Source organism: Tamandua tetradactyla, chromosome 4 (genome assembly GCF_023851605.1).
Source record: "Tamandua tetradactyla isolate mTamTet1 chromosome 4, mTamTet1.pri, whole genome shotgun sequence".
NCBI lineage: Eukaryota > Metazoa > Chordata > Mammalia > Pilosa > Myrmecophagidae > Tamandua > Tamandua tetradactyla.
Genome location: NC_135330.1, coordinates 154319101 through 154346537, shown reverse-complemented (window position 1 = coordinate 154346537; position 27437 = coordinate 154319101). Strand labels below are relative to the sequence as shown.

At 33.6% G+C, this 27437-nt stretch overlaps 2 long non-coding RNA genes across 3 annotated transcripts in view; one reads left to right on the top strand and one right to left on the bottom strand.

The window, feature by feature from the left end:
* Positions 1–8031: 8031 nt before the first annotated feature.
* The window catches only part of LOC143681460 (uncharacterized), an 87814-nt gene continuing 68408 nt past the window's right edge, over positions 8032–27437 (bottom strand). Inside the window, exons 3-4 of the long non-coding RNA XR_013174651.1 lie at positions 12300–12407; positions 8032–8124 (exon numbers count right to left, since the gene is read on the bottom strand). This is a non-coding gene — a long non-coding RNA (uncharacterized LOC143681460). The remainder of the gene's footprint in view (positions 8125–12299; positions 12408–27437) is intronic.
* LOC143681459 (uncharacterized) overlaps positions 12377–27437 on the top strand; it is a 28069-nt gene continuing 13008 nt past the window's right edge. The window contains exons 1-3 of one of the 2 annotated variants that reach the window (XR_013174649.1): positions 12377–12468; positions 13423–13531; positions 20717–20886. This is a non-coding gene — a long non-coding RNA (uncharacterized LOC143681459). Of the gene's footprint in view, positions 12469–13422; positions 13532–17384; positions 17488–20716; positions 20887–27437 lie in introns of those variants that run through there. The other variant, XR_013174650.1, reaches the window with a different exon arrangement.

Sequence of the window (27437 nt, the reverse complement as noted above, 5' to 3'; positions counted from 1 at the left end):
TTATTTCTTGATGGATAAATATAATTCTATTTGTAAGAACATAAATTCATATATTAGGATTCTAGAGAACCATATCCAACAGGATATATGTATACGTGTATAAAGAGATACATTATGGGAAATTGGCTCACATGGTTATGGGAACTAGCAGCCACAAATTTCTTAGAGCAATGTGAAATTTGGAAAATTTTTTAAGTGATGATGTTGATGAACTTTAGAAGAAATCAGGGAGAGGAGAAGGTGTAATATGGAGGCAAAATTTCTTCTAATTCTGGAAACCCTCAGTTCCCACTCTTAAGACATCCAATTAATTGGATGAGGCCCACCCATATCACTGAAGATAAATTATTTGTCTTAATATCTACCTGATTGTAGATGTCAACCCTGTTTCAGTTTGCTAATTCTGCAGGAATGCAATATACTAGAAATGGTTTAGTTTTTACATTGCTACATGTCTACAGTTCTAAGGCATTAAAGTTCAAACTCAGGCATTCAGGGAAAAACACCTAGAATCCAAAGAAAGGCTGAATAGTGTCTAGGAACAAGTTATCTGCTGCCAAGGAGGGGCAGTCATAAGATAATTTATCAGTTCTCAGCTTATCTCTTTACTATAAGCTGCAAGGAGAAGCCAGACTAATTTTCCAGTTAGTTTACAAATTTCCTCAGCTAGATATCCCAGATCGTGGCTTTCAAATTCTCCCTTCCATCCAGCACAGGGACTCAATTCTGACCAATTCTCTGCCACTTTGAAACAAAGGACACCTTTCTTCCAGGCTGCAACACATTCATCTTTACAATCTATATCTTTAACAACAGTCTCTTCAAAATATCTAGGTTTTCTCTATCAAGCATATCACAGTTTTTATGGAACCTTCCCCATCCATATAAAAATCCATTCCAACATGTTTGGTATTTGCAAACCACAGCATCCCCTCCTGGTATCAAAATCTGTTTCAGTGCAAATGCTGCCAGAATGCAATATGCCAGAAATAGACTGTCTTTTATAAAGGGAATTTATTAAGTTACAAGTTTACAGTTATAAGACCATAAAATATACAAACTAAGGCATCCAGGAAATATACCTTAATTCCAAAGAAAGGTCAAATGGCATTCAGAATCTCTTTGTCAGCTGGGAGGACAAGTGGCTGGTGTTTGAAGTCCTTGCTCCTGGTTCATTGCTTTGTGCTTCTAATTCAAGTGGCTTCCTCTCCAAGCATTTGGGAACCATCACTTAGCTTTTCTGTACTGACTGTCTCCAGGTTCTTGCTTTGTTAGCATCACATGGGAAGGCACATTGTAACATCAGCTGGGATCTGGTTTCTAATGACACTCCAAGCATCTGTGCCTGTGTTGGTTCTTTTAAGGATTCCAGTAAAGTAATGAGGCCCCCATTGAATGGCAGAGTCACATCTCTATCTAATGAAAAGGTCACACCCAAAATTGGATGTGTCATATCTCCATGGAAACAACCTAATCTAGACACCCCACCCTACAATATTGGATCAATATTAAAAGAATATGACTGCCTCCACAAGACTGGATTAGGTTTAAAAGAACATGGGTTTTCTTGGGTACATATAGGTTTCAAACCAGAAAGAATCCTATCTATGAGATACATCCACAATGACAAATGGGTCAGTATTTTACCACTGTGGACAACATAACCTAGTCAAGTTGACACATAAAAGTTAACAATTGTCATCCACCCCTTGTCAATTTGGCACCCACACATATCTTAAAGTACGTTTTGTGTCTAAATAAAAGCAATAACATAGTGACACATCTGCCTAACATGACACAACTGCCGTGTATACAACCAAAATACACTAACTCTTTCCCTAGAGGAGGATGTAAGCTCTTGCATGATATTTCTTCTTCCACTTGTTATCATGTAACTTAACACTATGATGTAAAAGTAATGCAAATGGTGTAATAGCACAAGGGGATAAGTAGAGGGAACAGAACAAAAATATTTGCTATATACACATAAAATTATGCTTTCATGAAATAAATAAATACTCATAATAATGACAAGCCTTGATTTTACAATGGGTTACAGACTTGTAGCTGGTATTTATGACTACCTTCTTCCATTGTCCATTCAATATCCCCTTTATTCTCAGCAAGAACCTCAGCTGAACATGAGTCTTTGACTAATGCCATGAATGGTCCTGTCTGTATTGGGTTGTGGTAGTGTTCTATTGACTACAATCACAGAGCATAGTGGTACTAAGCAAAACCCTAAGGGATCTCCTGTGTTCCAGATAGATTCTTCTCTACCTATATTGTGTAGTAGCAGTTCAATTTCTTCTTGGTCATTAGAATCAATAACTCCAACCAGTATAGTAACTTCCCTCTTTGCCTTTTGATATATTCTATTATATGTTGATGTTGTCCTTGTCTTACACTGAGCTAAGAATTTAATAAAGTGATTAAACACTTAACAATGGAAGCCTTGATTACTTGTATAATCATTGTTCACTCTATTTCAATGGGATAATTTTAAATATTCACCTTTAAGTTGCCTCTTATCCTTTAGGAAGCATGTGGACAGAGGGACAGTAAAATTATGTGAGTTATAAACATAAATGGCATTTGTAGGATCTACATCATTTCTACATGGAGAATGTGTGATTATGATTAAAATTATATTAATATAATTCTTAATATACTAAAATAATAGCATACATTAACTTTAGAATGTATTCTATGATATCTTATATTTAGCCCAAACTTTTTGTCAGCTTTCCAAAATGTTTATAGCCTCAATTAAGTACTAAGAAAATATTTTGATGGTGTTTGAAAGATAATAGAGCCAAAGACTCAAGGTATTTGATTGCCTCAATGTCAACTACTCCTTCAAATAAATAAAAAACAATAGCAGGTGAGATTAAATAACATGTAGCTCCAGTATAAATTGTGTTCAAAACATTCTAAAAACCATGTTTTACTAAACTCCTCTTAAGGCAAAGGAAGCAATGCCAAATACTGAATGTTACCCAATCACCTCCCCCATATTTACTTCAATCAGGTAAACACCACACTCTTAATTATGACACCAGGAAAGGATAATCAGAGTTGGGTCCCTAATGAAGAAAATGCCTCAGAGTTACTCTCCCCCTATAAACACATTCTTGTTAATCTTTATATATGTATATAATTAGCAAGCAGATAACGTGTGCATGAAATATGAAACATTAAAATATTTTCCTTTTCCCTGACTTAAGAACATGGGAAGTGGAAGTGTGGGTGGTTATCTGCATGAAATATGAACAAGTAAAGGAAAGTATGGCTGGTTATCATTAGTATTTGCAAGAACTCTAGAGCACAAATGTGCTTTTGTGGTTTTATCCAATCATTAAAAGTTGGGATAGTGCTATGATGATCAAAATATAAATTACATTTCATTAGAGGAACAATAAAAAGTTATAGTGACAGGAAATTTACGAACTTCCAACTTACCTCTCTGATTTGTAGACTTTTTGTTTTGTTTATGTTTTTATGTTATGAATTTATTTGCCATTCATGGTGTTGTAATGATGCTTCTTACTCATTTATCAAAAATCTAGGATGGAAAGTGGCTTTTTAAATGTATTTTCTATAAAATCTTTGAAGTACTCTGAAGTTTTAATATTTTTACTCTTTCTCATCACACATACATTCGTAAAGGCAGGATATTTTTAGTGCTTTTCAAGTCCAGCTCTTGATATACTTCTATTGTATTTATGCAAATTGGCAGACAAAGAAGTTTTCATACAGTTTGAAAACTGTATCCAAATTGTAGTGTGAGGAGAGAAAAATCTAATGTAATCTATGGCAACTTAGTAAAGATCATATATGATTTAGTTGATTTAACTGTGAGCAGTATTCATTACTCAGAACAATCCTGTTGGTTATGAAATGGTGCCAACACAAACAGGACTCAATCATGTAAGATTACCTCCTTTGGCATAGCAAAGCACTTTTTTGCCTTGTAACATTTTTCTGTTTTATGGAATTTTCTGGATCACTACCTACACTCAATTGATTCAATGGCCATTTCCTATGTTCTTTTTAGAAATCTTTTCTAAAATAAAATGAATTTGACAGTGAATAATAGAAAATATAAGTACCAGCTACTTAAATATAGTAACAATATTGGAGTCAGGAGGGGTTGCATTGGCTTTGTAGTCCGATAGAAGGGATCATGGTTTTCCTCCTGTTTCCTACCTCCCTTTCAAAAAATGACTGAGCCAGTGGCAGCCCTTTGTTAATGCTTCATATGGAAAAAGGAAAAGTGATACATTCTTTCTCAAGTGAAGATCTTTCCTCTTTATGTATGAAGAGAAACCTTCCATGAGATTCCACCGCATCTCTCTGGCTATAACTGAATGGCAGCCTCCTTTCTAGCTGCAAGGAAAGCTTTGGAATTTGGTTTTTAGATTTCCAGGAATAAAAACAGGAGAGAAGCTGGTTGGGAATTAATGCAGATTGAACATGACTTCATTTTATAATGGGGTTCCACACGGTCTGCACCTGAGGACCTCCTTTATCGCTTCACTCATCACTCCCCCAATATGATCCCCATTCCGCTTCCTGAGATTATTCCCTCATCTGCTTGGTTTAGAAATCTGAAAGACAACCCTAATTTTCCCCTTCCTATTTAACCTCAATATATAATTATTATACATGTCATGCTGATCCTACTTTTTTGAAAATCTTCAAGTATATTTGTTCCTCCCCAGGTCAATCCCTATTACTTCACATGTATAAACCTGCTTTGTAGCACAACAATATTTCAGGAAAGACATACTTTTTTCCAGTCTTTTATCTTTATCTACAATCTGAAACCAAATTTTAATAATTAGATAAATGGCATGGAATTATTCTTGATTTGCTCAAGCACAATATCGAAAATCCTTACCTTACCAAAGAATATTTTCTTCAATTTTTCCATATGTTACTGGACTTACTGTATGATTTTCAGTTTGTCAAAATGCTATGCACTCCATTGTTTGTGTTTTTACTTCAGAGATTAGTAATTTATATGACAACGTTTGTCTACCTTTTATAAATTGCGTCTAAATATGATTTTAATGATACAAAACAAAAGAAAACGTATTTTTCTCTCAATCAAACTTCTATCCTTTCCCCAAGCAAAATGTTCTTCCTGTTACATACTCCTATTCTGAACCTACCCTTCTACTTCTCTGCTGACAAATATATCACATTCATTTCAGGTTTTCATGCCAATGTTATAGAAAGTATCGAAATTTTTTCTGGGCCTCCTGGGCTGTAACTATGGAATTTTTAAAAATTGCAATATTTTATATATATGCCATGTTTAATATATTATCAAGCACAAACCTGATAATTTAGCCTTTGATATGTCTCTCCAATACCTTCTTTCCTGTAGTGAACACCTTTTCAATTGCTTTTATCTGTAGCCACCATCATGGTTACAAAAGCCTTTCTTTGTATTTTGAGTTGTGGCAGTTAAATAAAGATATCAAATTCCAAATTTCATTTCAATTTTCCTAGTTTTCCCACAAATGCCCTTTATCTGTTCAAAGATCCAGGCTAGTAAATCAGATTGTATTCACTTGTCATAAATCCTTAATCTGTTCTGATTTGGGGAAGTTTCTCACTCTTTCCTTCTTTCATGATCTTAACAGTTTTGCAGAGTACTGGTCAGGTATTTTGTATAACGTCCCTTTTTTGAATTTGTACAAGGTTTTCCTCATGATTAGAGAGACTGGTGTTACAGATTTGGGAGAAGACTACCTACTGAAGCAGGTAAGTGTTCTTCTCTTCACCTCATATCAGGGGATATATGGCATTAGCATGTCTTATCACTGGTTATGTTAACTTTGATGGCCAAGATAGTCTCTGCCAGATTTCACAATTGTAGAGATACTATCCTCCTCATTCCATACACTACTTGTAAAACCAAGTTACTAAATCCAATCCACACTAAAAGGTGTGGAGATTTAAGTTCTACCTCCTGGAGGGGCTGTCTAGATAAATTATAAGTTATTTGTAATATTTCTACAAAGAAGTTTCATTCCTACTCTGGCACTTAATTATTTATTCAATTAGTTTTTTTATATCTTTATGGACTAATGGGTGTTTATTTTATAGTTTGAGTTTTATAAATAGCATGATATTAATAATAACTCATTAAATTAATCAAACTGTTTCAACTTTAGTCTTTGGGAACTCATTCAGATTGGCTGCTGCGTTATTTTGACATCTCCACATCTTTTTATTTTTTGAGTGACTTCTTACTTTCTGGTACTATGAGATGGTCCAGGATAATCTTATATTTTCCCACCTCCAAATGAGAATCAACATTATCTTTTTTTTCATTGAATTGCATTTAGAAAACAAAAACTGGGTGTTAGATAAGATTTTGATGCTACATGTCATTAATTTTAGGACACTTGGCAGTCATATAAGATAGAAAGATGATAGATAATTAGATAGATAGATAGATAGATAGAGAGGAAACCTAGCCAATATATGTACACATATCTATAAACTTAATTCCCTGTGTATGTTTATATACTTAAACATAAATTATTATTATATATATAATGTATTTAAACATTAAGCTAGACATGAATCCACAGTGATATCACCAACTCTCATCATGTACAACACAGTTCTTTCCCAGTCAATATTTATTGTTTTATTTTTCTCCTCTAACACTTTCTTCCAATTAAACTAATTTTTTATTAAAAAGTTTATTTAGTGCCTAATAGCCTCAATCCTGCTTTTTCCTCCTTATGCACTGTTATTTTCACTATAATGCTTCCATCTACACCAATAATAGACTTTGCCTTTCAAATTATTAAAGGTATATTTTTATATATAAGTTCAACCTTTAACATTAATTTTTAAGTTTCATGATCATATTTTGTTGTAAGTATTATCAGTATGCACTGAGGATACATTGTAGTGCCATTGTTAAGATAGTGTAATGATACACATAATATGTTATGTTCTGTTCTAGCTTGTTAGCTGCCCGAATGCAATACATCAGAAACAGACTGGCTTTTTAAGAAGGGGAACTTAATAAGAACTTTACAGTTCTAAGCCCACTAAAATGTCCCAATTTAGGTAAGTTTATCTAATGCATCCAGAGAAAGATACCATCATTCCAGAAGGTCAGTGAAGCCCGGAGTCTCTCTTTCAACAGGAAAGGCACATGTGAATGTGGTGATGTCTGATAGCTTTCTCTCCAGGCTTCTTGTTTCGTGAAGTTCCCCCAGGGGCATTTTCCTTCTTCATCTCCAAAGGTCTCTGGTTGTGTGGGCTCCAGTACTTCCCATGACCATCTCATCCTTCTGAAGCGTTCTCCAAAATGCATCCTCTTTTAAAGGAGTCCAGTAAACTAATCAAGTCCCACCTGTAATGGGTGGTGTCACATCTCTGTCTTATCCCAGGTTAGTACCCACAATTTGGTGAGTGAGTCTCATCTCCACAGAGATAATCTAATCAAAAGATGCTAATCTATGTTACTGAATAGGGATTAAAGAAATGGATGCTCCCACAAGATTGGATCAGGATTAAAGTAAAGCATGGTTTTTCTAGGGTACATAAATCCTTTCAAACCAGCACAGATCTTTGAATTAATAAATTCCTCAAACATGGAAAAGATTCACTTGAATCTGATTTCACCAGCAGAATTTGCCACTTGATAGTGTTGCACTTGGAAAGTGATTCTTTCAATTTTCTAAATCAGGTAATTCATCAAAAATGTAAATTTTAACATTTGTTCTTCAGGTGTATTTTTAAAAGTTTAAATAGGAAAAAATACATACAGATTCTACAAACGCTCACAGTGCCCTCATGACAATAAAATGTGCATCAGTATGTTCATTATTTAAACATTCAAGCTGTTAGTTAGCTAAAGGTTTTTTCATTAAATGACAGTTATACAAATGGTTTAAAAAACAGTCTGTCAGCAGTAATACCAGAATCAATCTGTTTGAAAAAGTAGGTTACAATCCTTTAGATATAAACTGTAATCTCAGCTGTTAATTAGTCTGACAGCTCCGAAGATATCCTTAAACTTCTAGTAGAGACCTTGAAGCAGCAATTAGTATACAGGAATGCACCTGTATGTATAAGTAGTTACAGCTGGAGAGAGAGAGAAGAGAAAGTTAACCTTCCTGAAAAAAAAAAAGAAAATGCCTTTGTCTCAATTATAGTAGTTATTTTTAAATTTTGTCTTCCTAAAGCAATTGTAATTACATATTACATGTTTTAATGAAAATCTTTTAAAATTTGATGTGAAATTTTAATAAAAATTATTATATATTAATTAGTACTTTATTATGCTGACAAATCATAGTAAACCCATACATACCATGGTAAAACTGGATAAATGAAAACATGACAAGTATTAAAATTTGTAAATTTCCCTAGGACATGCTCTTTAAATAATAAAGTTCTCTTTTATATCATAGAATTCTTAAAAAATTGAAGTGCAGAACATTTCCTAGTGATTTTATTTCATTGTCAATATTTGATTAGAACAATATATATTGAGAAAAACTCTTGTAATTTCTTAGATAAAGATTTATATGATTTGGACATTATAAGTGGTTTATAAATAATGAGACTATATCATCATATGCATAATATTTTACTTATCAAAAAATTAAAAATAATTCTAGTTAATCAAGAGCATAAACTTATTTTTAAAATGACAATGTTTTTCAAGATATATTGATTATTTCCTTAGACTAAATTATGATTACCTATTATAACTATGAATCCAATAAATATATATATTAGAGAGACTGGAAAATAATATATTTTATAGAATCAAGGAATGAAAGGGAGGTAAAGAAAAGTGATGGGAAGGCAAGCAAAATAGAGATGTTTAACAAGCTCACCTAGGATTAATTGATTTTCTGAAAGACTATATCTCTTTGACTCTGTTCTTTATATTTTTTCAGAATTTAGACATAGCAAAGTTACTATTTAACTTTAATTTTTTTTTCCCATTTGAATTATAGCTCTGAAGAAATTCGCCTTCTCTGTCTTACTTATTTCCTTTAGGAGATAAACTAAATTTGAATGTAACCTAGAAATCCTAATGAAACACACATTAAAAAAAGCAAACATTTTATGATGAGCAATAGAACATGTTCAAATGCTTTGCGAACTAATTCACCATATTGCTGTCTCCATGCTCAATTGACAAATTATATAAAATTTTTCATAAATGTTCATTAGAAATATTTATGAAAGCAAGAGACATTTCAGGAATGATTACATAAGAAATTTCAAAAATCAGCACCTTTAAAAAAGCAACAAGAACACAACCAAAGATTGTCAAAATCAGTGTTTTCCTATTTCTAGAAATTAATCAAGGCTTGCAACAATCTGAGCAATGTTTATTCCAGAAAAGTACTAAAACTTGATAGGAACAGTGAGTTGCATGGCTTTTTTAACTTGCCCAATTCTATCTCCCTAACCCCAAACTAAAGTAATCCTGAAAACCAAGACCCTTACAATTATAGGACGTGTAAATCTAAGATCACTAAAGATACTGATTGGGAAGAACGGGTAAGATACTCCTCAATAGCTTCCTCTCCCCCAAGATTGTCACCAGTTGACTTGTCTGGAAGCTGCCTAATACCTCGATCCTTGTCTTTACTTCATCTGACTCTGAGCTTGTTCTGTGGAAAGAGCCTGTCACTGGGGTAAGGGTGGGCAATTGCCTAACAAGGCAGCTGCCTGAGGCAGTAATAACATTTTGGATTACAAAAAGCTGAACAACAACAGCAAAAATATTAGTAAAAAGTAGAAAACGAGATACCCATAATGGGCTTTGAAAAGCTCTAGCTCATTTCCAAAAATCTGGAAGTCCATGCATAAATGCAGGGGTGTACACATCTTAAGAAGGCCATAAATCCTAATCTTGGTTGAACTTGAGTATCTTTGCAAGCAGAAGTGAAAGAAAAGGCAGTGATATACGCTACCAGCAAAATTCAAAGTTTCCCCCATAACATCCATAGAACATTTTAGTAAAGGCTGAGACATATATTGGCTAAAATAATTTAAGGAAATATCTTCAATCATTAGCTGTCCATTAAAATTATCAAGCAGAGATGTCACTGGCTGTACATAACAAAAATTAGAGAATGCACAGAATTTTTCAAGAAAGTAACTAAAAGAAAATGACACCACCTCCACCACCACCAACAAAGAATAGCAATGACAAACCCTGGTGGAAGAGTCAGTTGCCAAATTAATGGAATTTAAATTAAATTCCATTACTTAGAAAGTACAGTTTTCAACAACAAAAATGGTAGGTAATCAAGATATGAAAGTGTGACCCATAAACAGTGATATGAGTTTAATTGTGTACTCCAGTTTAGACAAGTTCTTTGTCTTATAGCAAATTCTAGTGGGTGTGAACTCATAATAAATAAGATCTCTTCAAAGTGTACTTAGGTCAAGGTGTGGCCAGATTGGGGTTTATTCTGGATTACTTGAGTCCTTTATAAGCAGAATGAAAGTCAGACCAAGGGAGAAACCATGAGAGGCAGTCAAAATCCAGGATAAAAGGAAACCAAAGGAGGAGACACTACCATGTGCATTGCAATGTGATGGAAAGGCCAAGAAACCCCAATGATTGCTGGCCAACAAGAAGATAAATACACCAGAGAAAGAAATCCTTCTAGCCAATAAATTTATCAGCCAATATATTTCTATTGTTAAGCCGACCCAATGTATGCTATTGTTTTTGCAGGTAGGAAACCAAAGCACATAGGAAAAAAATAAATAAATAAATAAGTGTAAAATTTGTCCCTGAAGAATCTCAGATGTAGGGCTTTCTAGACAAGACTTCAAATCAGCTATTTAAAATATGTTAAGAGAACGACAGGGAACTATGACTAAAAAACATAAAGGAAAGTATGAACACTTATGTCTCACAAAATAGAGCATATCTGTAAAGAGATAGATATTTGAAAATTAAACCAAACAGAAATAGTGGTGTTGAAGAGTACAATAACTAGAATAAAAATTCATTCTAAGGGATCAACAACAGATATGATCTGACAGAAGAAAGAATCAGTGAGTTCAAATATAAGTCAACTGAGATCATTTAAACTGAGGAATAGCAAGAGAAAAGAGTGAATGCATTTGAACAGAGACTGAGAGACCTGTGGGACACCAACAAGCATATCAATTTATGCCTGATTAGAGTCCCTTAAGAAATAAGAGAGAGAAATGGGCAGAAAGAATATTTAATGAAATAAAGGACAAAAATTTGCAAATTTAGTAAAATAACATTAATGTGCACATTGAAGAAACTGATTGAACTCCAAGTAGGATAAACTCAAACGAATTCCTCCTCTAAACACAGTGTGGTGAAATTGTCAAAAGCCAGAGTTAGAGAGAACAAGAAAAGTGATTCATTATATGCAAAGGGTCTTCAAAAGGATTGGAAGCTGTCTACTCATCAGAAATCAAGAAACCCAGATGTAGTCAGAAGATATTGTTGAAGAAAAAAGTCATCCAAGAAATTTATCTCAAGGAAAACTACACTAACAAATGAAAAAAGAGGGTGGTGTGATGGTGGCTCAGTGACAAAATTCTCACCTGCCATGCCAGATACCTGGGATCGATTCCTCATGCCTGTCCATGCATTAAAAAAAAGACATCCACAGATAAAAACTGAGAGAATTTTTTCAGTGTGAGAATTACTTAAGGAAGACTGGCAAGCTGAAGTGAAAGAACTAGATGCAGTAATTTGAAGACATAGTGAAAAATAAATAGCAAAATCACATCAGTTAATTCTATAAGCAGTGATAAAAGACAATACAAATGTTCTTTTTATTCATGGCTTTTTTCTTCTCTTGTCTGATTTAAATTTCATGTCACAAAGTAATATTTTAAAACTGTATTGTGACCCACGAGTACATCAACTGATGAGTGTAAGGACGAACTCCGGTATATACATACAAAAGAATAGTTTGCAATTGCAAAAAAAATGAAGTGAGACATGCAGTGAGATGAATGAACCTTGAGGACATTATGGTGAGTAAAACAGTCATAAATAAAATGATAAATATGTATTGTCTCATTAATATAAACTAACAATATTGAGCAAACTCAGAGAATTAAATTTCACAGCATAAGTTATCAGAGATTGAAAAGTGAGCAGAGATTGAGCAATTGATGATTAAGGAATACAAAATGTTCAAGAAGTCTCATTGTAAAGCTTCCATTTACTCCTGAGTTTTAAATTAACTGTTATCTCTAAATTCAGACATGCTGTGTTGTTTATGTAATACCTGGTAGACCCATGGAACTTCAGGTACCTATGTGACAATTGTGATTCAGAGGTAGAGTTCTGCAGCTCTGAAAGTCAGCATTACTCCTCACAGCATCTCTTCATGAAGCTGAAAAAGAGAAAAGACTTCATTTAAAGATATGAGTGCAGCTAACCTGATTAGGTTTAAGGTAAATCATAATTTATGATAAAGGATGCTTTTGTCTGTATTTTAAAACTTCAATTCAGTGAGAGACCAAAGGAAGAGATGTTTATTTTGCCCAAAATTTCAATTTTCTGTAACAGAGTATCTGATTTAACCAATCTGGTCAATTTATTTAAACAATACTTACATGGAACCTCGAATAAGGAATGAACTCTGGTTATTCTGTACAGGTTAATGTAATACTCGGATACATTTTAGAGTATTTTGGGTAGAAAATAAAAAGTATTTGCAAGTCCCCTTGAAGGATTGGTGAAAATGTGGAAATATTAAACTTCCCCACCTGGGAAATACCTGATATCTTCTCAAGCATTAGGGATTCCCAATGTAATATGCCAAGCCCTTGATCTTGAGGCTTATATGTGAAACATATTTCTGTAAGGGTGAAGCTAAGCCTGCTTATAATTAAGTCTAACAGTTATCTCTAGAGTATCTCTTTTGTGGCTCAGATGTGGTCTCTGTTAACCAAACTCTGCAAATAAATTCAAAACCATCTCCCCTACATGGAACATGACTTCCAGGGATGAGCTATACCCTGAGATCATGAATCAGTAATGTATTCTTGACAAAAACGGAGAAGACAAATGAAGCAAAGTAAAATTTCAGTGACTAAGAGATTTCAGATGGAGTTGAGAGGTCATTCTGGAGGTTACTCTTATGCAAGCTTCATCCAGATATTGCAAATTGCCGCAGTATGCCAAACCCCAACCAATAGTAGCCTGGAAAACCCTAAAGAATACCCTGGGCTCTATCAAAGTCTCTAGAATATAAACTTTCACCTATTAGGTTCATTTTTTTCAGAAACTTAAAGTCTCCAGATGGCTTCAATGCCAGATAAACCCTGAAACCCAGAGGTACCATACTCTCCAATAACATTAACCAGCTTCATTCCTCTACCCCATGTGTCAATACTCTTTTTCAGCATGAAGAAGTGAGAATGGCCACTGCCTAGAGATCCCTGAAGACAGAGAATGATCAAATGAGAGGGAAGAGTTGTCACTGAGAAGACAGGATTTAACTAAATTCTCATGGTGAATATTGTCTCATTATATAAATAACTCTGACTGTGAATACTGACTTGTTATATAGATATTCTTTTCACTTTCTAGTGTGTTAGAATAGTTGGAAGGAAATTCCTGAATTGTTGAACTGTAACCCAGTAGTCTTGATCATTGATAACCATGTGATTGCAAAGGCCTCATGATTGGCAACCCCTTTAATCCAGTGTATGGGTAGAAGAGTAATAAAATAAAGAGATGCATGAAAATAATAATTATATTCATAATTATAAGCTCAAAAAATTGGGCAAAATAATAAGCTTAAAATCGTAAACTATGGGCAGTGTTTACAATGTTTCTAAAAAATAGTAGAATTACAAAAAAATGCTATCATTATATAATTATAACAAATTTTCCTCAGCAATGGCAGTGTTTGTGGTGGAAGATGTATAGGTCTCCTCTGTTTTATGCAAGATTTTTCTGTAAATCCACAACTTTAATAAAAATTTTAAAATTGTATCAATAATTAAACCCCCTCAAAGCAATAACTTAATGTGCTTTTATATGCAATCCATTTTTCATGGTCCTAATGAAGGGGCCATTTCTACATATACCTTCCCAGATTTTCCTCTATGCCATGACATTTCCCTTAGGAATCCATTTTATTATTCAGTAAATTCTAATTTTTTTTCCAGAGTGATTATTTGTTACTGCTGTTTCTGCAGAAATATTAATGACCCTTTTTTACCCAGATGCTTCTTTCAATAAAAAGCCATTCTATGCTACTCAAATCTATATTCAAACTTTTGACCATGTTACATTTTCAGCAAATACTCTTAGCATTAACGTGTGTCCTTAATGAAATCACCCAAATTCAAATAGATATTTTTCACCAAATAAAAACCTCAAATAAATGATCTAAGTGTAGCCTAAGCTAAATTATGTCATGTGAAATTGTATGTGAGTCTTGTACACTCTGTTTCAATTCATGTATATACCTCCTTCTCAAAATTGTCATTAAAAAAAAAATACCCAAAATAGGCACCACAGTGTAAGCAACAAGTTCAATTACATTTTTTCTAATGTGCTCTTGAATTTATTTGTAGCATTGTGTGTTTTCTTTTTTTCTTCTATTTCCTTTTCCTTTTCTTTTCCTTGAACAATAAGGAAGATGGAGGCCTATTTCAGTCATTACATAACATCTTTTCAAAATTATCTTAGGAAGGTATAATAACAGATAACACCAAAGTGATATGTGACAGCTGGATATTTTTTGATAGCCAGAGTAAATGGTACAGATGAACCACTTTTTCCAGAACAAATCTGATCAAAGGAAATCATGTAAAACTTTCTTCAGAATTAAAAAAAAAAGAACTGTACTAATTAAATATGAGATTGCATTTCTGCATTAAGGAATTTAATACTATAAGGTATGAGCAGTTGTAAAGACAAAATAAAATGAACTCACATTGGTGGCAAATAATATTTAAAATAAAGACTTAATAGTGACTGTCCCAAGTTTTTAAGGATTTTTTAGAAGCTAAATACAGTTGTAATTCTGATATTTATTGAGGTACACATTCTAGATATGAGATTATGTCTATTTGTGTTTTCAAATTCCGTTTGATAATTGAAGAGTTCCGAAAAAAATAGCAGAAAACATATATACTCTTTAATGTAAGAGCAATGGAGTTTAACCAATTTGGAAAAAGGATTTCATAAATTTCTGCTGATAATTTTCACTTTCATCTACTACTAGTATTTATTGAGTAGGGTGTCTGTGTGTCTTGATGCGATGTCAGCATATGTCAGTTCATATTTCAAATTGCACTTATTTCTTGTACAAATTAGCCTGCTATTTTGGTAGTAGCAATGATTGAAATAAGAGAGTTGTCAAGAGAAAGTGTGGCTTATTTTGAACTACTGAACCTTATAACAATGCACTGCAATTTTTAAAAATAATAATTTGTTAATATCAAAATAACACTTGCATATAGGTGTAAAAATCAAAAGGTACTGAAGAGACATACCACTTACAATTCTAAACTCTACCAGTTCATGTTTTTTGTTATTTAATAATTGATTTCTCCATATTTAATGTATGAATTATTGAATAAATGCCTTTCTCATTTTCTTTTAATATTAGACAACTACTACATTCTTTGGCAGTAAATAAGGACTGAGTTCTCTCACCAACATCTCTCATTTTCACACTACCACCTCCCTCATTAGTTCCATATTTTGGTATAATCAATAACCAGCACTTAATTTATTTCTATCACTTTCCATTTTGTTTTTAGCATAGGCAGGCACCAGGAATCGAGCCCAGGTCTCCAGCATGGCAGGTGAGAACTCTGCCACTGAGCCACCATTGCTCACCCTATATAATTTTGATTAGGACAATTTTGTTCAAGTGGTCTAAACTCCCTACGCTTATATTTTTTTCCAAAGCCTACATCACGTAGTTAGAGGAAATTAGTTGCAAGTGAGTTGGAAGAGTGGCAATGAAACAACAAATAGGACATAAGGAAAAATGCACAAAAACACAAACACACACACACACATACATAGAGACATAATGAAAAGGACTGGGACAAACTATTACAACTAGTGCTTCAGGACCAACCAAAGGTTTCCTGGAGCCCAGAAATCAGTGTCACTTTAAAGGTCACCTGAACTATGTGCATGCATGATAAAACCTGACCAGTACAAAGAACCTGGGGGAATGAGGCTGACGCTAGCTAGTAAGAATCACAAACACCAAATTAATAAAGTAAGCAGCCAAATATGAAGAAACCAACAGAAGCACTGTGTCATTGTCTTCCCTTATCTAACCTAACTAGAAACCATTGACAAGGGATCCTGGAAAATATAGTTTGCAGATGTCCGTCTCTTTTGATATAGAGCAGAGTAGATAAAGAGTGGGGATAAAACATGGCACAGCAGAACACAGCACAAGATACAAGATTGGCACAGCACCTAAATTTTACACCACACACGCAGTACTCCTTCTACAGACTTATTAATAACGTGTTCCCTATGTTCAGAAAATGGTTCCTAAATTTTAGTTCTTCTGAAGATTCCCTTATGGGCAGGTATATTCACATTTCAAATTGCCTGGTTTTATCTTACTATTAGAGCCTTTATCCTACCACTTCTGGTGATCAATCCTTTCTACTAGACACAGTTTCCCATATCTGAAGATTTTCTTGTCTTATATTATTCTCTCATTTACTAAAGGGCACCTCCAGCAGCTTCTTCTTAAAAAAGCGACATGGAGTGTCTGAATTTCTTTTATTTCCTCCTCATATTTGATGATTTGCCTGGGTATTACATTCCATACTGGAAATGTTTTCCTTTGGAGTTTTTAAGAGAGATTCACTCTTTTCCAGGAGTCAGTATTACTGCGAAGAAGTGTGGTGCCATTCTGATTCCTTACTTTTTCTTCCTTTCTAGAAAGTTCTTGGAAATTTATTTTTCTGAAATTCCACACAAATTGGTATTACTAGGTTATTTTTTGTTATTCTGATTGAAACAACTAATTTGATAGCACCATTCACTATCAAAAGTTCCATATTCTTCATTTGTGGGAAATTTTCCCTTATTAATTCTTTGGTAACTCTATTTGCTCTATTTTCTACCTCAATGCTCATTTAAATTGGGTGTTAAACATACTTGATTATTAAACAAATGTTCTCCTTTTTTTTCCTCTTCCATTCCCATTTATTTGTCTTATATTTATATTCCTGGGAAATACCCTTCACTTTATTACCTGTGTGCTACACTATTGTCATCATCTTTGTCAATTCTTATCATTATTACTTATGATCATATGCAAGAAACTGTGTGTCATAATACCATTTACCCCCCACTTCACCATCAGGGCCATCTTGACAGTTTACCATTAAAAAGGAAAGAAAGAAAGAAGTCCTCATCATACCTGCTTGTTTCAGGAAATATCTGTACACAAAAATTATTTTCTTCTAAAAGTGAGTAACTTCTATTTTGAAACCTCTCCCAATATTTCACCTGACCCCTTGTATTCAAGGAATGAGTGTCAAATGTGCTTGAAGTTCAATTAGGCAATCTCTCCTGCTTCCAGAAATCCCACCATAATCGAATGCTAGCCAATCACAATCACAGCTGTCTCAGCATGTCTTCTCTTTTTTCAAACACATTTGAACCCCTAGTGAAAGGAAAATGATGCTAGATACTTATTTTTCATACTCATGAGAAAACAGCTTTTTTTAATTCATATTGGACTTGGTATGGTCCCTGACATGTGTATAATTCCCAAGGTCTGATATTATTCTCTTATTGTTTCCTTTTTATCTTTGTTTGTTTTGGATGAACCAGACTTCTCAACTCTTCTGACATTTCCTTGTCTCTGGGTTTATTTTGTTCTTAGTTGGCAATCCCTAAGAAGACAATGATAAAAAATGTGTAAGTCTTGTTTTTTGTAAGTCAAGAATATAATGAGAATGGTTAGTATTTGTTGAATTAAATAGGTTAATATTGGTTAATTTCTTAGAAAAGTGTCTAGCACTAGGTAATTATTATCATTTTTATTTAAAAAAAGCTGTTTTAATAAAAGATGGTAAGGGTTTGGAAGAAAAGTAAAACTGTAGAAGAGATAAGGCATGTCAAGGTATTTAAATTTTAAATAAAATGGTCCAGGAAAAGCTCCGAGAATACAAGGTATACAATTTAAAAACTTTAGGAGATTGGGGAGCAAGTTAAGAAGATTTTGTTAATGATTACAGGCAGAAAAAATGTCAAATAAATATCTTGTGAGGCAGGGCTGTATCTGGAGTGTCTAAGGAAGAGATACAAGATGGGGTCAGAATGTTAACAGGCAGCCAGATTTTGTGTGGCCTTATAGGTTATTTTGAATTTTTTTCTTCAAATTGTGAAATAAAAATATGAAACAACTTTTCATATTTTTCACATTTGTGACTCTTTTATATAGCAAATAAATAAATAAGCACAAATTCTGTTTCATCCATGTCTTAGTTTGTCAGGGTGATACAACAGATACCACAGTCTCTTTGACTGGAAAGGTCATTCATTTTCTCACAATCATGGAGGCTAAGTGTCTGAAATCAATGTGTTGGTAGAACCAAGTCTAGAAGAATTCTGGAGTTGTCTTCCTGGCATTCCATAACTCATGTTCTGCCTCTGTCAGATCCCCTACCTCCCGTTTCCTGTCTGTGTCCTGCTGTGTCCAAATTTCCTCCATTTATAAGGACTTCGTCATATTGAACTAAGGTCCACTCTGACTCACTTTGGCCTCACCTTAACTGTTAACATCTTTGAAGATCCTATTTAACAATGGTTTCACATCCACAAGGTGGACGAGGATTTGAGCATGTCTTTGTGAAGGACAGCATTCAATCTATGGCCGCCACCCCAATTATTTCTATTATCAAAAGTATGAGAAAATTGAGATATTTAAAAATAATCATTATGCCACAAATTCCATTTAACCAATATGTCTGGTGTGCCCATTATGCACAAGTTACTATTATCAGGAATAGGGACTCAATGGGAAAAATATAAAATATATAAAAGAAAAAAAGAGGAGAAAAAAATAAAGAAAAATTTAAAAAGACAATTCTTCTCTTGTGGTGTTAAGGGACAGATAGACAAATATAAGCAAAAGGTTTATTATAGTTACAGAAAATGTGCAGTTATTTAAAAATATAAAATAATTGAAGGGAAGATGATATTTTGAATAGTGTGAACTGGTGGAACTATTAGGGAAGGTAACACTAGATTGTAGAATGTAGAATGCACCTGAAAGCCTCAGTACTTTAACCAGCACATATCTATTTCTTACTCATGTTAAGACCAGTCGTGAGTACACCCACCTTGCTGGTGAGCAGCTTTCCATTAGTTGTACAAGCATCAAGGATGTTCTGTCTCTTGTTTCTGCTCTCCTCTCCTCACTGGCACTCACTATGTCTGGTCAAAATTCAGTAATATGACCACATGCAACCATAGTCTAGAGTGGGAAGAGAGGAGCTCTCTGCCCAAGAGGGAGGAAAAGCAGATTTGGTGTGTGCCTGACCAAATTCTGCCCTATCAGAAATTGCTTTTCTGAGGAAAAAAGCTTAGTGTACCACTGCCCTCACTGAGTGAGTGTGCCACACAGACACCCAGGGGAAGGGGACCTCTGACAGAGGAACGGTCAGTGCCAAGGGAGAACATGGAGGACAGGGTTGTCAAATCAGAGGTCACAGAAGAGCCAGCAGCTAGATGGTGCGGTGGCCGATAGGACTCTGGAATTTAATTTTAGTGGGTTGTTTAGTGTCCCCCCAAAAGATATGGCCACATAATATCCCCCAGAACCTGTAAATATGAGTTCATTTGGTTAAAAGGTCTTTATAGATGTAATGAAGTTAAGGATTTTGAGATGAGATCAACCTGGGCTATCTAGGGGAGTCCTAAATCAAATCATCAGTGTCTTTATAAGGGCACACAGAGGAGAAACAGAGACAGAGGGAGACAATTTGGCCATGTAAGACAGATGCAGTCACAGCCAAGGAACACCTGGGGCCAGCAGAAGCTGCAATCACAAGAAAAGCTTCTCCTCTAGAGAGTTCTGGCAGATGACAGCAATGCTGGCATCATGATTTCAGACTTCCTGCCTCCATAACTGTGAGAGAATACATTTCTGTTGTTTTAAGCTGCCATGTATCAGGCAATTTTTTGCGGCAGCCACAATAAATGAATAAGCGTAAATGTTACCTGCATGAATAGTTAAGCCCCATAGACTGCTGTGGAATGATTTACCTTTCAAAGGGATCACTTTAGTGGTTTTTAGGGAAATTTGCCATTAAGGAACATCAGTGGAAGCAGGGAAATGATTAAAAAGGCCCTTGCTATAATCCAGGAAAGAAGCTTTCCAGAAAATTCTCTGCCCTTATCAGAAATAAATCGGTTATAGCAACTATGGACAAGGTGATCTCTCAGACTCCTTCCAGGCTTATTATCCTCTAATGTTAGATCCCCCAAAATAAAGAAAATCAGAGGATAAAGAATACTATGTTGACAAATAATTGGTAAGAAAACATGTCATGAACAATGAGAATATATATTTGACCTGATAAATAGGTTTGGGCTAACAAACATGGCTAACAAATATCATTCACATTCAATTTTTTTTTATTTTACCCAAAAACCAACATATGAAATATATACGTCCTTTGTGAAAAGTGAAGTGTGTCTTTGCTTCTACCAATAACTGGATAACAAGGCCCTGGAAGGCTGGGATGTCGCTTATGGCAGTACACAGAGCAGCATGCTGGGGAGACATTTCCGGGTGATCAGCCTCTAAAGAATCCACACATCCTACAGCAGAAGAACCTTTCAAAATGATCTCAAGTGTAAGTAATGAAAAAATGTAGCTTCAATTCTGCCATTTCAAAATGGGATACCATGAGGGTATTTCGGGGTTACAATTCCCTAACTAAAATTATGGTTAGATTTTCATCATTTGGGCCAGGCGAATTGTCAAGGAACAGACACAACATTCCTTTCTAAAGGAATATTAGATTTATTAAAAATTATACATAAAAAAAATGGGTGGGCCACAGTGACTCAGCAGGCAGAGTTCTCACCTGCCATGCCGGGAGACCCGGGTTTGATCCCTGGTGCCTGCACATGCAAAAAAAAAGGTTATATTTATCTCATAAAACTAATTGCCATTTTTAAAAAGTAACAAATGAATAGAGATGCACAAGTGTGATAACTAATACCTTTAAATATGCCATAGAAATAGGTTAGGAATATATGTCTTTCGGCTTTATGTAATCTTTTTTGTTCACTTAGACTGTTTAAACAATAACGTAATTTACTGTGATATAGAGGCTGATTTTGCAAATTAAGTATGAAAGTAGATTCACATGATCCAAACAGCTAAAATATGAGAACTGTTTGCAATTTGGAGTATTGATCACATTGAATGTGGATAAAAAAACACCCTATATGATATTTTGTTTAATTTTGAGGGTATCATGCTTTTGAAGAAAACTGGAATTCTCAGTGTCTCTCTCTCTCCCCCTCTTTTCTTCCTCCCTCCTTCCGTCTTTGCCCCTTCTCTCCCTTCCTCCTCTCTCTCTCTTCCTACTCTGTTCTTTCTCTTTCATTCTTTCTTTTTCTCTTTCCCTTTCTCTCTCTCCCTCCCTCCCTCCATCCCTCTCTCTCTGTCTCTTCTCTTCTTTTTTTCCTTCCTTCCTTCTTTCTTTCCATATACCTTTCTTTTCTGTCTGTCCACCTTCTTTTCTTCCTTCTCCCTTCCTCAATCCCTCTCTCTTTTTCCATGTAAGTGTGTGTTTGTGAGTGTTTGATTTCTACTGACTGATTTGTGGAGATTAAAAATCTAACAATAAAAAGCTTATTGCAAATTTTAAGGTATGGACTATATATTTGAAGCAATTTGTAGGGTCTGACTCTATAGAGCTGTAATTTATATAATCTGATTTATAGAGCAAAAATAGTGAAAATTAGTTTTTAGGAAATGTTTTTATAACAAAAATGTTCATTTTAAAATAACTTTAAAATGAAAGACTTGCTTAATATAAATGTGTATGTTAATATTGTGTATATCTGTAAAAGTTTTGATTAAAAAGTGTCCATATTTGCAAAAGGACCATGTTATGGCTGAGTGGTCACCTGGGTTCATGTTTCCTTTTGTATATTGCATTATTTTTTTAAGGAACGCCATCAGAAGGAAAAGCTTCAAAGAAAGTACGTATATTTTCTTAATTATGTATTAGGCTTAATTTGTTCCCGGCTAAGAAATTATTTCTAGAATATTTGAATATGTCTTATGGCAAAAGGAATGGCTCCTATACCTGACTCACAATGGAGTATTTGCAAACGAATCAATCAGAGAGGTCCCAGAATTAATATAAAAGAAATTGCTATAATTGTATAAAAATTCACTTCATTTCATGCCTAAAGCATTGCTAAATCAATATATTTTATTGATTTTTATATTTTATCTTTTATTTATAGTCAATCTTATATTTTCTGAGTCCAAATTACTTATTCCTTTAATTCACTGTAGTTTCAACTATAATATTCTGATTTAGTGGAGTAAATGCATTCTTTAAAGAAAAAAAGTTCTGCATACTTGAAAGTGGTTCACTTTTTATAAGAATTTAAAGGAATAAGCTGCAAATTATATTATACAATTGGTTTTATATTTCCACTGAAGTGAATCTTGCTCTCAATTCCCAGTACAGCAGACAACTTCAAGGTTGTGTTAAATTTGTTGCAGCTAGAGATTGCCAAATGAAAGTGTTGAATGAATGTATTTTAGTGAAGTGCGTAGTATTTTTTTGACATACATGTAATAATAACATGTATTCTGGCAGCTGGATTCCCTAGAGTAAAATGAAACTACATTAGTAGATGAAACAACCTTTTTATGTAATGACCATAAAAATGTATGCATATATTTCATGAAAAAATATCTCAGTTGGATGACTCCATTTATTTTATGTCATATTGCAATCATATTTGGCAAATGTTTTTCAAAATCCTGGATATAATTATAAATACTAAAAAATATGTATCTGACTAAATTTAGCTCTTATAAGCAAAATCTTCTCAATTGTGTTTAATGCATCATTAAACTGTCTTTAAGAAGCATTTCAAAGTGATAAGTTAAAATAATTTCAGTTATTTTAAGGTTTCCTGCCACATGATAATAAAGTCATGCAGTGTTTGTGTTTTTTTCCTTTTTATACTCAGATCTTGATAATATAAGGAATTATTTTTGTGCAAAACAGTAGAGATAATAGTATTTTCTCTAAAAATTCTATAGTTAACCATGATTGTTGAATAAGCCTTTTATCCACAAAGACTTTAATGTGTTATATTTAGCAAGTCTACACGTTAAATATATCTGTACCCATCAGTAGGCTCTCTATTTATATCTGTCGTGTCTTTGCCTAATCTGCATTAGTGTAATGCAGACTTAGTATAAGATTTAAGTATTTAATTGCATTGTAGAAGGAAAACATGAGCAGGATAGAAGAAACTCATGAGGTAAGTTGTTATGGGCAAAGAATATCCCAATAGTTTTTGAACTATATAGGTGTCTACTATACAAACTTATTTTTTAAGTCAATATAGTAACATCTGTGACATTATAGAAATGGACAAAATTCATTGAATAGAAGATAAAAGGTCCAAGAACAATATATCTAATTCTAAACTGTTATGGTAGTAGAAAAGAGGCATCTCAACATCTATTTAGGTTACCACATTAAATGGGAGAAAGAGAAAAGAGAAAGAAAAGCAAGGGCAGATGAAATACGCTATGGAACAATGAACTCTCAGATATGGAAATTGGAATTGGGGGATAAAGCATGTATAATAAAACAGTGCCACGTTTTTTAAACTATTAATTTGGTAACATTGAGTGTTTCTTTTATCTGTCCAAAACATTTTTTATTTCTGTCAGTGGCAAATATCTACATCTACAAAATTTTATTGAGTTTTATCTGAAATTAAAGTGCTGCAATTATAGCTTATCATTATATTTAATGTTTAAAAATACTGTTTAGAAATACCGTATTTATGATTATATTATTCTCCATTTCTAATGTGGAATAGTTGTATCATTTCCTTAGTTTTAATTGTTCAATCTTATTGGAGACTTTTTATTTCCATTAAAACTTCTTTTAAGAAATATTTCCTAGGTTTTAAAATCTATTCTTTCTAATTATTAGGCAATACATTCTTCTTTTTTCTATTGTCTCCTTCTTCTTGTAGAGCTGATATTTATTTTATGTTCTTAAGATTTTTATTTTGAAATACTTTCCAACTTACAAGACGATCACAAAAATAATAAAAAACACATAGAGAACTTCAATGTACTCTTATGCCCCCAACAACCAGAGCCACCATTTTTAACATTCTACCGTTTATCTTATCATTCTGCCTACTTGTCTGTCTGTCTATCTGTCTGTCTGTCTATCCATCTATCTACTAGCTATCTGTTTCCATTCATCTATTCATCTTTCCATCTACTGTCTGTCTATATATTTATCAATCCCATTTTTATGAACACTTGAGTGTAAATTGCACACATCATACTCCTTGAACACTGAATACATCCATATACATTTCCTAAGAATAAGTATTTTCACTTTTGTAACCACCTAAGTGCAGTTATCAAGCTCAAGAAATTTAACAGTGATATAAAGCTTACAGTCCATATTCCTTTTATTTTTTTTTCATAGGGCCCAATACTGTTCTTTCAAGCTGGTTTTTCTCTCATTAGTTCTTGTCAAGAATTGGTGTTACATGTAATTATCATTATTTCTTTAGTTGCTCTTTCTAAATATAGTTGTGGGGTCATATACACATTAAATCTTTATCTCAACCACTCCCCAGCATACCTGATTTCAGAGAGATAAATCACATTAACAGTATTGCAGCACCCTCACCACCTTCCATTACAAAACTTACTAAATCTTACTAAAACCTTCTCATCTCCCAAAACAGGAACCCTATATTCACTATGCATTAACTCCCCATTTCTCCTGCTGCACACCCCCGACAACCCATACTTTGATTTTTGTCCCTAAGAGCTTATGTATTTTCTGATATTTCTTTGTAGTTATCCGGGGTCTTAAATTTAGCGACCTAAAGGTATGAGTATTTTGTTTGCCATTGTCATCTACTTTAATAGTACACACAACTATGCTCTTATACTTATCCTTCTACCCACCTTTGTGAAGTTCTTGCCACACAATACATATTTATATATTGAATCCAAAACACTGATTTGTCACTACATTTATGCATTTGTCTTTTAGATCCTTTTGTAAGTAAAAAGGGCAGTTGCAAACCAAAAATACAATATTGAAATTTATATTTACTCATGTTGTCACCCTTATCAGGTATCTTTTTTTCTTCAGGCATTTTCAATACATTATTGTCCTTTGCTTTTAAACTGCACAATTCTGTAGGACCAGTCTGTTGACTACAAACTCCCTCAGCTTTCATCTGGCATTGTCTTAACCTCTCCTTCATTATTTGAAGTATCATTTTGCTGGATATAGAATTCATGGTTTCCATTTTTTTGCTTTCAGAATGTTAATTGTGATGTTCACTGACTTCTTGCCTGTGTAGTTTCTGATAAGAAATCAGCACTTAACCTCTTTGAGTTCCCTTGTATGTGTCACGTTGCTCTGTCTGTCAGCTTTCAGAATTCTCTATCTTTGGCATGCAGCAGTTGGATTAGAATATGCTGTGAAATGGTTCTGTTAGGGTTTATCCTGTCTGGTATTTACTGAGCACCTTGGATGTGTATATTCATATCCTTCTTTAAATTGGGGAAGTTTTCAGCCGTTATTTCTTTGAATATTCTCTGTGCTCCTTTTTTCCTTTCTTCTCCTTTTGGAACTCCCTTTGTCCCACTGGTTCCTCAGGATTTCCTGTCTTCAGTTTTTATTTTCTTGATTCTCAGACTGGTTAATTTAAATTGTCATATTCAAATTCTCTGTTTCTTCTGTTAGTTCCTATTTGCTATTTTATTATGTTTTGGCTTCGATAATTCAATACTTACTTTGATTAAACTAACTTTCATTCACCATTATTTTATGGCTTATAAACACTTTCCTCTGAGTATTACTTTATCTTTGCTTTGTTTTATGGATATGAAAGCTCTTATTGAGGTGAAAGTTATTTAATAAATTATCTTTATTGAAATATGATCATTTTATGCAAATGGTGTTAAACTTTCATATCAATTAATTGTATTCAGTCATGATTAAATAATATGGCCATGATCTCTTTTTTGTTAAATGAAATATAAAGTTGATTTCCAAATGTCATATATATGTGTGTAATATTTAAGTACTATAGATAATATGCCAGCATGTACCATATTATTACACTTGCACATATCAGCATTTTAGACTATATTGTACAAATTTTATATACTTCTCTATTATTAACTTAGTCTAGAATAGACTGAGTTTTTGTTTCTTTAAATTATCTTTAATTCTAAATTATTTAGATTATAGGAGGTTTTACTTAATATATATAAACCAGTCTTTTCAAGTTCATAAAAGTTCAAAACTCACATATTCATTGTGAATTATGCCCTTTACTGTAATCCCCCTTACTTCATTAAAATTTCCTTCCTTGGATAATCTTTTGCATATACTGTTTTTTATGTGTTTTCACTAATAAAATTTATTTCATGGTTGATTTTATATTTTCACCATGTGGTAAGACTTTTTTTGATATTTTAGTGTTTACTATCTACATTCACTTTACAATTATTAATTATTCTGTTTGATATTGGTTCTTTCCATTGGGTCTCATTATATTATTTGGTATATTGAAATACATACGAATTGGCTAAAGTATAATTTTAAAATGTACTTACATTTATATATCTTGTGCTGATTCTGCTATTATTTTAAGTCACTGATTCTCTAAATATGATATAACAAGTAGAAGAATCAACACAAATTTTAAATATTTTTAAAATTTATTCTATCAATTTTTAAAAACGATTGTTTCAGCATCATTGAATTAGCATATTATATGCTAATGTGTACTGGGGAAGCTGCTATCATTAGCGTATTATATGCTAATATGTGCTGGGGAAGCTGCCATCATGCAACCTACTGACCCTCTCCAGGCTTGCCTTATCAGAGCCCTGGACATGGCACGTTTGCTGCTTTAGAGGCTGAGCAATGAGCTTATAATTCTAGTAAGGTGATCCTGCCTTTTCCAGTATACTGTGAACTTTTTTGACCTGCTTACGGATGTGTGCCACCTGACACCTGCCCAATCTCACTAATATATCTATTCTTGGTGGTGGTGGGGGGGGGAATGTGGCCTTCCTACTGCAGCATAAGAGGGGTGTGTGCAGTCCATTGTCCTATGATGGCTTCTAGGAGGG